A 9,698-nucleotide genomic window follows, 5' to 3' on the forward strand; every position below is an offset into this window, starting at 1 on the left:
GGGTGAGGATGCTGCACACACTTATTAGTCACGGCAAGCTACTTAATCACCGTCTGCCTCAGTTTGCTCATCAGTAAAATGGGAATGATAAAAATGGCATCCATTGTTGAGGATCAAATGAGATACTATTTGTAAAATGCTACATATGTACTAGCAGGGATTATTCTTAACAGTAACCATTAAGAAATGAATGCAATTTTGTTTTCTTTCTTGGTTTTTCTTTTCCTTCCTTCTTGATCCGATTTTTCTTGTGCAGCAAGATAACTGTATAGATATGCATACATATATTGGATTTAACATGTATTTCAACATATTGAACTACCTGCCAGCTAGGGGAGAGGGTGGGGGGAAGGAGGGGAAAAGTTGGAACAAAAGGTTTTGCAAGGATCAATGTTGGGAAAAATTACCCATGAGTATGCTTTGAAAATAAAAAAAAATGAAAATTTAAAAAAATAAAAGAAAGAAAAAAGTGAGTCTGCAAACAAACGAATGTAAGTAATAGGTCTATTTCAACAGTAACATTCCTTGTGTAATCCCAGTGACTATAGGGGAATTATTATATATATTATCTTCTCCTCCTCCTCCCCCATCCTTTGACAAATGACACTTGCTCTCAGAAAGGAGTCAAACCCAGGTTCAGGGAGATTATGTGAAACAGTGGAACAGGCACTGGATCTGGAGCCAGGGTTCTGAGTTCTGCTATTCACTGGCTGCATGAAGTTAAAGAAATCCTTCTCCTTTTTCTGGACCTCCTTTGCACATCAGGACAGTCAAGAAGTTGGCCTTTAGACCACCTAACAAGAGAAGCCCCAGATGGGGCCATGATCTAGATAGAAAACATAACCTCACAAAGAAACTGGAAATGCCATCTCAGTTACACACACTGGAAAAAGTTCCCGATGAAGCAAAGACTGGGGAAGATCACATGAGAAAAAATGGACAATCTTTTAATTTTTTAAAATATTTTGGACAATTTTGATTCTATAAAATTAAAAAGGGGTTTTTGGCAAATCAAGCTGTGTAAGATTAGAAAAGAAACAGTTAACTAGAGGGGAAATACTGGCTTAGTGCTGAGAACCTGCCATGTCAGACAGAGCTGGAGATAATGCTCAGAATGTGGAAGAGGATTCTTTGCTACCTCTCCTCATCCTCTACACAATTCTTTCTCTGCCTTCCTTTCATCCAGTCCTTGACCGCACTTGATTTACAATTGTTATTTTTTTTTATTATAGCTTTTTATGTACAAAGCACATGCATGGGTAATTTTTCAACATTGACCCTTGCAAAACCTTCTGTTCCAACTTTTCCCCTCCTTCCCTCCACCCCTTCCCTAGATGGCAGGCAGTCTCATGCATGTTAAACATGTTAAAGTATATATTAAATACAATTTATGTATCTATATTTAGACAGTTCTCTTGTTGCACAAGACAAATCGGATTTAGAAAGAAGGTAAAAATAACCTGGGAAGAAAAACAAAAAAGCAAGCAAACTACAACAGAAAGAGTGCAGATACTATGTTGTGGTCCACACTCATTTCCCAGTGTTCTTTCTCTGGGTATAGCTGGTTCTGTACAATTGTTATTTTATTTCATCCATTTAACAACCTTGGGAGGAAGGTGTTACCATTAGCCCCATTTTGCAGATGGGGAAACTGAGGCCGGCAGCAGAGAAGTGATTTATCCAGGAGTCAAGAAAGGTAGTTTGAACTCGGGTCTCTAAGACACTGTACTTCTTATTTGCCTCAAGTGCCTTTGATCTTACCTCAGGCTGTTTTGTCATGCAAATGACCCCTTCATCCCTAGCTGCTCCCTTCTACAATCTCCACCCAGTTCCTAGCTAATGATTCCTCGCCTGCCTCTCACAAAGCTCAGATGTCTCCCAGCCTCAAAGAAGCCACCATCCCTTGGAGCGGTCCTGCCTAGTTCAGCAAATCCTGGGTCTTCCCCTCCTTTTACTGACCTGTTGGAGTTAAGCTTCCGGCTTCATTCCCACTGATGCACCAGTGATGCTGCACTGTCCCAAGCCACATCCCAGAGGCTCCTCCACAGAAAGACACCTTTGAACTCTCACCTTAAACTCTCTCTCCTCCAGAGCTGGCTAAACCTGCTCTTTCTGGGTTCTTCCCCTCCTCATCTACTGGAGCTTGTTTGCTGGACCACCTGCCTCCTCTCTGGGCTCACCTACTTCTAGTCTCCTTTTCAAAGTGCTGTTCATGACTAAATTTGGAGGGTTTTTTTTTTTTTTTTTTTTTTTTTTTGGCAATGAAATGCCATTTCCTTCACTAGCTCATTTTACAGATGAGATTTTACTGAAGCAAACAGGGTGAAGTGACTTGCCCAGGGTCACACAGTTAGGAAAAATCTGAGGCTGACTTTGAGACTTCCTGAATGCAGGTCTGGGGCTCACCCAGCCACCCCTTTCAAAGCTATGGGTGTTCCTTAAGACTTTGTCCAAGGCCCCCCCAGTCTTTATACACACTCTCTCTTTTATTTTATTTTATTTATTTTATTAATTTTATAATTATAAATTTTTTGACAGTACATATTTTTTTTAAAACATTATCCCTTGTATTCATTTTGCCAAATTTTCCCCTCCCTCCCTCCCTCTACTCCTTCCCCTAGATGACAGGCAATCCCATACATTTACATTACACACTCTTAAGGATTTTAATTCTCTTTTCTATCCAGCTGAGTCCCAGACCTACTGCACCCCGTCCCACAACACCCAGAGAACTTTTCAAACTTGCTGCCCAGCAGGCCCGCACACTCATCTCGTCCAAACCAGAACTCAGTGGCTTTCCCTTAGTCAGCTTCTCACTATTGTCCCAGCTGGGGCGGCACTGCCAGCTGCTTGGGGGAGAGGTTGGTCAACTCATCCCCACCCTGGGGATTTTGCAACGGCTCAAGTGTGACCAAGTCACAGCATATCCACTCCAAATCCAGTGACCCCCACTACCTCCAGATCAAAGGGCAGATCTTGGGTTCGCCATTTAAAAACCAGTCCAAGTCACCTCCCGTCTTTCCCCTCCTGCTTTGTTATATGATTCTTCTTCATGGTCTCTGCAAATCAGCCAGCTAACTAGGTCTCACCCCCTTAGCCCATGTCTCACACGCCTCTGGGAATCCTTTCTCTGTCAGAGGCTCAGCTTCCCACAGGAAGGCTCCCCCCCCATTACCTAGTTTTAATATATAATAATATATAATACACACATATATACATACATATGCATGTCCTCCTAGAAAGAAAGTAAACTCCCTGAAGATAGGAATTCTTTTTTGTGACAAATAATCGCTTTGTAATACATACTTGCTGATGGATTTTGATGGGATCATTGAGGGAATGAATGGCAGTGATAGAAAGAGAGTTTAGAACATGGAATATGGGAACTGAAGGGAACTTTGGAACATGGAATATCAGCACTGAGGGGGAGCTTAGAACAGGGACTGTCGAAACCGGGAGGGAGATTCGAATGGGGAATGTCGAAACCGGGAGGGAGATTAGAACAGAGAACGTAGCAGCTGGGGCCAAATCCAGGTCAAAGGGACCTTAAATCAGAAAGTGTCAAGTGAGAGGGACCTGAGAACAGGAAAAGTTAGAACAGATATTGTCCGGGCAGGAAAGGACTTGTTCAGTCCATTTTCCTTCCATGAAGTGGGGCACTCCCGTCCCCCAGGAGAGAGACCGTTGGGTCCATCCCCTTCGCGTTCCCAGACGGACACAGTGAGCCCCAGGGCGGGTCGGCGAGCGCGCCCTTTCAGATTTCAGCTTCCCTCGTCTCCTCTGAGACGGGCGCACCCCGCCTCCCACCCCCCGGGCGCCCTCCTTCACTCACAGGTGGTTCAGGGTCCGCCGCGCCCCCAAGCCTTTGGTGGGTTTCCTGTTACCCTCCCGCGGCGACAGCCCCCGCATCCCTCCGGGCACCCATTTCTCGGGACCCCGGGCTAAGGGCGGAACCTCGGGTTGTAGAGCGCGGTCCTTTCCCCCGGGGATCCGCGCCGAGGCACCTGCGCTCCAGAGCGGGAAGCAGCGGCTGGGGGGCCCCCGGGGAGGATGGAGCGCTGGGGGTTCTGGGGGATGGGGTATGTTTGTGTGGGGCGGGGGTGTGGGAGGGGGCTCCCCGGGGGCCGCGGCCCCACCGCCCTCCTCGCAGTCCCTCCCCGGGCGGCCGCTCACCTCCTCGGCTGGGGCTCCGAGGTCCGGAAGGGAGGGGGTCCCTCCGCTCGTGCGCCCCCCGCCTCCGCCCCGGCCGCGCCGCGCGGCCACAGCCCCGGCTCCGATGCTCCGGCTCCGGCCAACTTGTGGCTGCGACCGGGAGCTCGGCGGCCCCCCCTCCCAGGGCCCGCCCAGCCCCGGCCTCCCCGCCTCCCGGGCTCTCCTCCTTCCCCCCTCTCCCTCAGGCGCGGATCCCTGTGGGCGGGCGCCCGGCTCCGGTTTCTCCTCTCCCCGGAGTTCGGGCCAATTAAGGGGCATGAATAATGAACGCTGGTCCCTGCGCTTAGCACTGAATGCGCGCCCCACCTCCTGCCTCAGTGACTCCCCTTGGCACTCCCTCCGGCCCCTCAAACGGCCTTCACGCCCTTGCCCCCTCCCCGATCGCACCTAAACCCCCTCACATCTCTTTCTCCCTCTCCGCTTTTGCCCAGCCTGCCGCCCCCCAGCCCGGCCTCGCCCTGTCCCCCCATTCCTGTAATCCCTCCCCCCCACTTCCACTTAGACTCCCTAGGTGCTTTAAGGTGGAATAAAGCGGCCACCTCCTCCGGGAAGCCTTTCCTGATTTCCCCGACTGCAGCCTTTTTGGTACCATAGAGTCTGTGGAGCCTTCGGAAGTCATTTTGGGGGGCGGTGTTTTAATCACAATGGAGGGAAATGCTAAATTTCCTTTAGAGGGGTGAGCGGAGAATCCTTTCCATCCAAGTTCACTGCCAAGTTCTACTGCCTTTCCCCCCATCTTTTACTTTAGATGCTTTGTGTGCACACGCACACAGACGTGTGTCTCTGAGGTGCACATACGTACACACGCACCCCTACATGCTTGCACGTGTCTATTCCGTTTGCTATGTGTACTTGAAAACAGTCACCCCCAGTGCCAAGACTTCCTGGAACACAGTAAGTGCTTAATAAATGCTTTGGAGGGACTGATTAACTGATGGATGGATGAGAGGCGGGAGGTGAGGGACTGAGAGTCAGCCTTGGGGTCAAGAAAGATCCAGACAAGTTCCTTTACCTCTCTGGGTTTCAAGATGACTCTCTGTAGGGCAGAGTTCCTGCTTTTGTAGTGGTGGAGGGAGTTTCTCTATGAGGAGGTCCTGACGTCAAAATCAGACCTTATGGGACAGGGCCACGGTCTCGTGTCAGAACACCGGGTTCAAGTCCCACATGTCATTTATTAGCTGGGTGACTGGGGGCAAATCTCCCACTCACAAATTTCCTTTCTTGCAAGTCTTCCCTAATAGATGAGCTCCCAAAGCTCTGGTGAAAGCTCCCTCCCATGTTGTTCTGTAAGAAATGACCAGCAGGAGGAATACAGAGAGGCTTGGAGAGACTTCCATCAACTGATGCTGAGTGAAACGAGCAGAACCAGAAGATCACTGTACACTTCAACAATGATACTGTATGAGGATGGATTCTGATGGAAGTGGAAATCTTCAACATAGAGAAGAGCTAATCCAATTCCAATTGATCAATGATGGACAGAATCAGCTACATCCAGAAAAGGAACACTGGGAAATGAGTATAAACTGTCAGCACTGTTTGTTTGTTTTTGTTTGTTTGTTTTGTTTTTCTTCCCAGATTATGTTTACCTTCCTAATACAATCCTTCCTTTGCAACAACAACAAAAAAAAAAAAAAAGAAAGAAAGAAAGCTCCCTCCCAGCCCTGACACTCCCTGTTCTAAGCTCCCTCCCAGCTCTGACATCCCCTGTTCTAAGCTCCCTCCCAGCTCTGACACCCCCTGTTCTAAGCTCCCTCCCAGCTCTGACATCCCCTGTTCTAGGCTCCCTCCCAGCCCTGACATCCCCTGTCTTTGGAGACACCATCTGCATTTCCCATTCTACCATGAACTCCCAGAAGGCTGGAGGCCCTCTGGGCTCTCTGAAAGGGAAGAAAAGCGGGAGAGAAGAAAATAGAAGAGAGGAGGGGGGAGAGAGAGTGGATGATGAGAAGAGGAGAGAGGGAGAAAGAGATAGAGAAAGAGGAAAGGGAAGAAAGGGAGAGGGAGAGTGTGAGGGGGAGGGGAAGAGAGAGTGAGAGAAAGAAAAAAGAAAGAAAATGAACAAGAAGAGAAAGGGGAAGGGAAGGAGGGAGAGAGAATACTTTGATGGGAGATTCAGGGTCACACAAAACAGGAGACAAGTAGGGAAGCTGGGGTGACTAGGAGCTGGGATCAATTAGCCTGGGGAAGAAGACCTGAAGGTGGCCTGGTGTGTCCCCTCTGAGGTTTGAGGAGCTTTCATAGGAAGAAGGGGTTTGCCCCAGTCTGCCTGGTGGGACCTTGGGGAGGGCATATCCCATTAGCTCGTCCAAGAGCGGGCAGGGCACCTGGTCAGAAAGCCATCGCTCTGGCCAGTCTTGTTGGACGGCAGCCGGCCCCAGCCTTGCTTCAGCTCTGAAGTTCCCCCAAAGTCCTGCACTAACCCGGTCTCTCCAATCTCCACCCGGTGCACTACTCTAGGTCCTGTGATCCTACAAATTAATGGGGTACACCCCGGGAACCCTGCCCAAATTACGAGCCACCATTCACTTAGAGCTTGTGGTTCCCCTTGCTGTGACATCTCAGTTCACAAACCAGTCTGTGAGCCCAGGATGGCTGAGATCCATGGCTGCCCTGATCCTCCCTGCTCAGGATCCCGGTGAGGATGCCCAGTGAGGAGGCCCTCCAGTGAGGCTGCCGAGCTCCCAGATCCTCCAGGGCCAGCGAGGTCTCCGAGGGGTAGGGGCTTGCTCACGGTCACAAAACTTGTGGGAACCTAAGGATCTGAAGCCAAAACTTCCTGACTCTTGTCTCTCCCTGCGAGCATTTGCTCAGGATGCTCTCCCTCCTCATCTTCCCCCACTGTCTTCCCTTTCTTCCTTCAAATGACAGCTAAAATCCCACCCACAAGAAACCTTTCCCACAATCCCTTACTGCCGGTACAGTAATTTATCATGTGAAGGTCTTGAACACGATTGCCATGCTGTCTCTACAGAGGGCAGGATGTCTTTTATCTTTCTTTGTACCCTGAAGGCTCAACACAATGCCTGGTACACAGGAGGTGCTTAATAATAGCACTGCTGTGCCAGGAGGGCCCTCAGAGAGTTTCAGACCCTGCCCTCACTTTATTAGAAAGGGGAGAGGAAAATGAGAAAGCTGCTCCTCCCCAGATGCCCAGTGAGTTTGAGACATCTCCCTTCTCTTGCTTCCTCCTTGCCCCCCCACCTACCCTCCCATCCCCTCCCTGTCTCATGCAAAAGGCTGCAGCCTTTGGGGTTTATGCAAAACTCCATGTTCCTTTTGGTCCCTGGGAGTCTGTGGCCTTATTTGGGACTGGGTAGTGTCTGCCTAGATGGGAGTCAAAGTATGATGGTGGAGAGGTCTCTGGGAGAGTGTCTGGGGAAGGAGCAGTGGGACAGATCCCGGATCTAGATTCGAATCCTACCATTGTGACTCTGGGGAGGTCAGTTCCTTCTGTCACAGGATAAGGGGACTTTTGCTCTGGATTCAAGAGCCTCGGACCCTTTCCCCAGCGTGTGGGGACGCAGCACTGGGAGGGGATCTGACCCTGAGCACTAACTTTAGAAACCTGGGGTCAAATCGGAGCCCCTCCTCCTGCGGCCATTCCCCAGGACAGGCAGCTCATTCCTCACATCTTGACATAGTCCAGCAGCACTCCAGCCCCAGGGGGCAGCTAGCTCAGCTCCATTCTCAAGATGATAAACAGATTCCGAAGCAGGACTATCTGATCTGTGCCCAGCCCTCCCTGCCTGGTGCCCGGCAATCTCGCTGCCCCTCCCCCATGGACGCCCTCTCTCTTTTCACCCAACCCTCTCAGCTGAAGATGACAAACAATAGCTCAAATGGTCCTGTGGCTTGCAAAACACGTCACAAACATCTCAAGTCATCCTTATGACAACCCTGCAGGGAAGATGCTCCCCCATCCCCACCCACTGTCCTTCCAGCCCCTAGGTTTGGGCAGAGTGGGGGTCCTCCTCTTCCTTACCCCTGTATCTAGTTTGTGGCTAATCTCTGCCTTTTCTGCCCTTCCCTCCATCTCTTGGGTCTGCCCCCTTTCTCTGCACCCCCACTTCAAGCTCTCATCGATCTCGAAATGATGAACTTCTATTGGGTATCCCTGGCACACATCTTCATCCAGTCAGTCAGTCAGTCAGTCAACAAGCATTTACTCTGGGCCGAGTGCTTGCAATACCAAGGTAGGAAAGAAACAGCCCCTTCCTTGGAAGAGCTGACATTGTGTGTGTGGGGGGAAAGAATTACACCCAGCTTCTGGGGTTGGGTTTTCCCAAAGCTGGGATCTGACCAAAGACCAAAGAACTTCCATGGCTCCCTATTACTCCCAGGACCTCTCTCGGGGCCCTTCCCACCTTTCTTGAGTTCGTACACTTTACTCTCCCTCTGTCCTCCATAAGGGGCAGTCATAAAGGTCCATTTGCAGTTTGACATGCATGACCGTTTCACCGTTTCCTCCTTCCACATCTTTGTGCAGGCTGCTCCCCAAGACTGCCATGCCCTCCTTCCTCTTGGAAATCCCAGCTTCCTTCAAGACAGTCCAAAAGCCCACAAGACATCTCTGCCCGGGTTCCTCTTCAAAGTGGCCTTCAAAGCGTTTGAGATACCTATACTTGTGTAAGGACCACTTACTTGGGAAGCTGGAGTTTTGGCCTTGGAGTGAGGAAGACCTCAGTTATAGGCAGTTAGGCAGACACAGACAAGTCATTTCCCTACCGGCTGCCTCAGTTTCCCCACCTGTAAAGTCAGGCCCCCAATAGCACCTACCTAGAAAGGTTGTTTTGAGGATCAGCCAAGATGAAATTTGTTGGGAACGTTCCACCGAAATGTCAGAGCGGTCGTGATAGTATCTTCTTTCTCCTCCATGTAGACCGTACTTTCTCTCAGGGCAGAAACTACTTCCCCGGGATCTTTGTATCATCCCATAACCAGTCCTTGGACTGATGGGTGCCTTCTTCCCGACTGAGCTTCTGAATTTGAAAATAAAGGATTTGGACTGAAAGTTCTCTTAGCCCCAAATTCAGTGACATCCTGAAATATGGGACTGGCCAGGTTCTGTTAGGTCCGGAGGGCCTGGAGGGAGCTGAGGGTGGGGCTGCAGAGTCTTTGAGAAATTGTTGTGGTTTCCTGTCAATTATTCCAGATTCTCAAGGAGGCCGGGCCTTTCTGGGGCCTGTTAGAGGAAAGGCTGACGGGGAACTTTCCGGGCCCACTTCTGAGGCTGGCAAAAAGGGTATTACTTAAAAGCAGATGGAATCTATGATGAAAGCGGGGGACTTGAGTTAGAATTCTGCTGTTGCCATTAACTCTTTCTATGACCACAATCAAGGCACTTGGCCCCTCTGAGTCTCAGTTTTCCTTTTTCTATTGGGTGCAGTAAAGCAAAATGGAGACCCATAGAGGCTGAGGAGCTAGGATGGAATCTCTGCTCTGCACTCACTCTGTGTCCCCTCCCTGAGCCTCAGTTTCCTCCC

General features: G+C 50.0%; 1 protein-coding gene and 1 long non-coding RNA gene across 3 annotated transcripts in view; one reads left to right on the forward strand and one right to left on the reverse strand.

Annotated features, from left to right (window-relative positions):
- A4GALT (alpha 1,4-galactosyltransferase (P1PK blood group)) overlaps positions 1 to 9,276 on the reverse strand; it is a 37,226-nt gene extending 27,950 nt beyond the window's left edge. Inside the window, exon 1 of one of the 2 annotated variants that reach the window (XM_074271880.1) lies at positions 8,992 to 9,276. The gene's annotated coding sequence lies outside the window, so the exon portion shown is untranslated. Of the gene's footprint in view, positions 1 to 4,173; positions 4,333 to 8,991 lie in introns of those variants that run through there. The other variant, XM_074271879.1, reaches the window with a different exon arrangement.
- LOC141545023 (uncharacterized) lies at positions 3,607 to 5,742 on the forward strand. Its single transcript, XR_012482860.1, has 3 exons — positions 3,607 to 3,868; positions 4,961 to 5,106; positions 5,441 to 5,742. It is a non-coding gene; the product is annotated as an uncharacterized LOC141545023 (long non-coding RNA).
- Positions 9,277 to 9,698: the final 422 nt, after the last annotated feature.

Source organism: Sminthopsis crassicaudata, chromosome 5 (genome assembly GCF_048593235.1).
Source record: "Sminthopsis crassicaudata isolate SCR6 chromosome 5, ASM4859323v1, whole genome shotgun sequence".
NCBI lineage: Eukaryota > Metazoa > Chordata > Mammalia > Dasyuromorphia > Dasyuridae > Sminthopsis > Sminthopsis crassicaudata.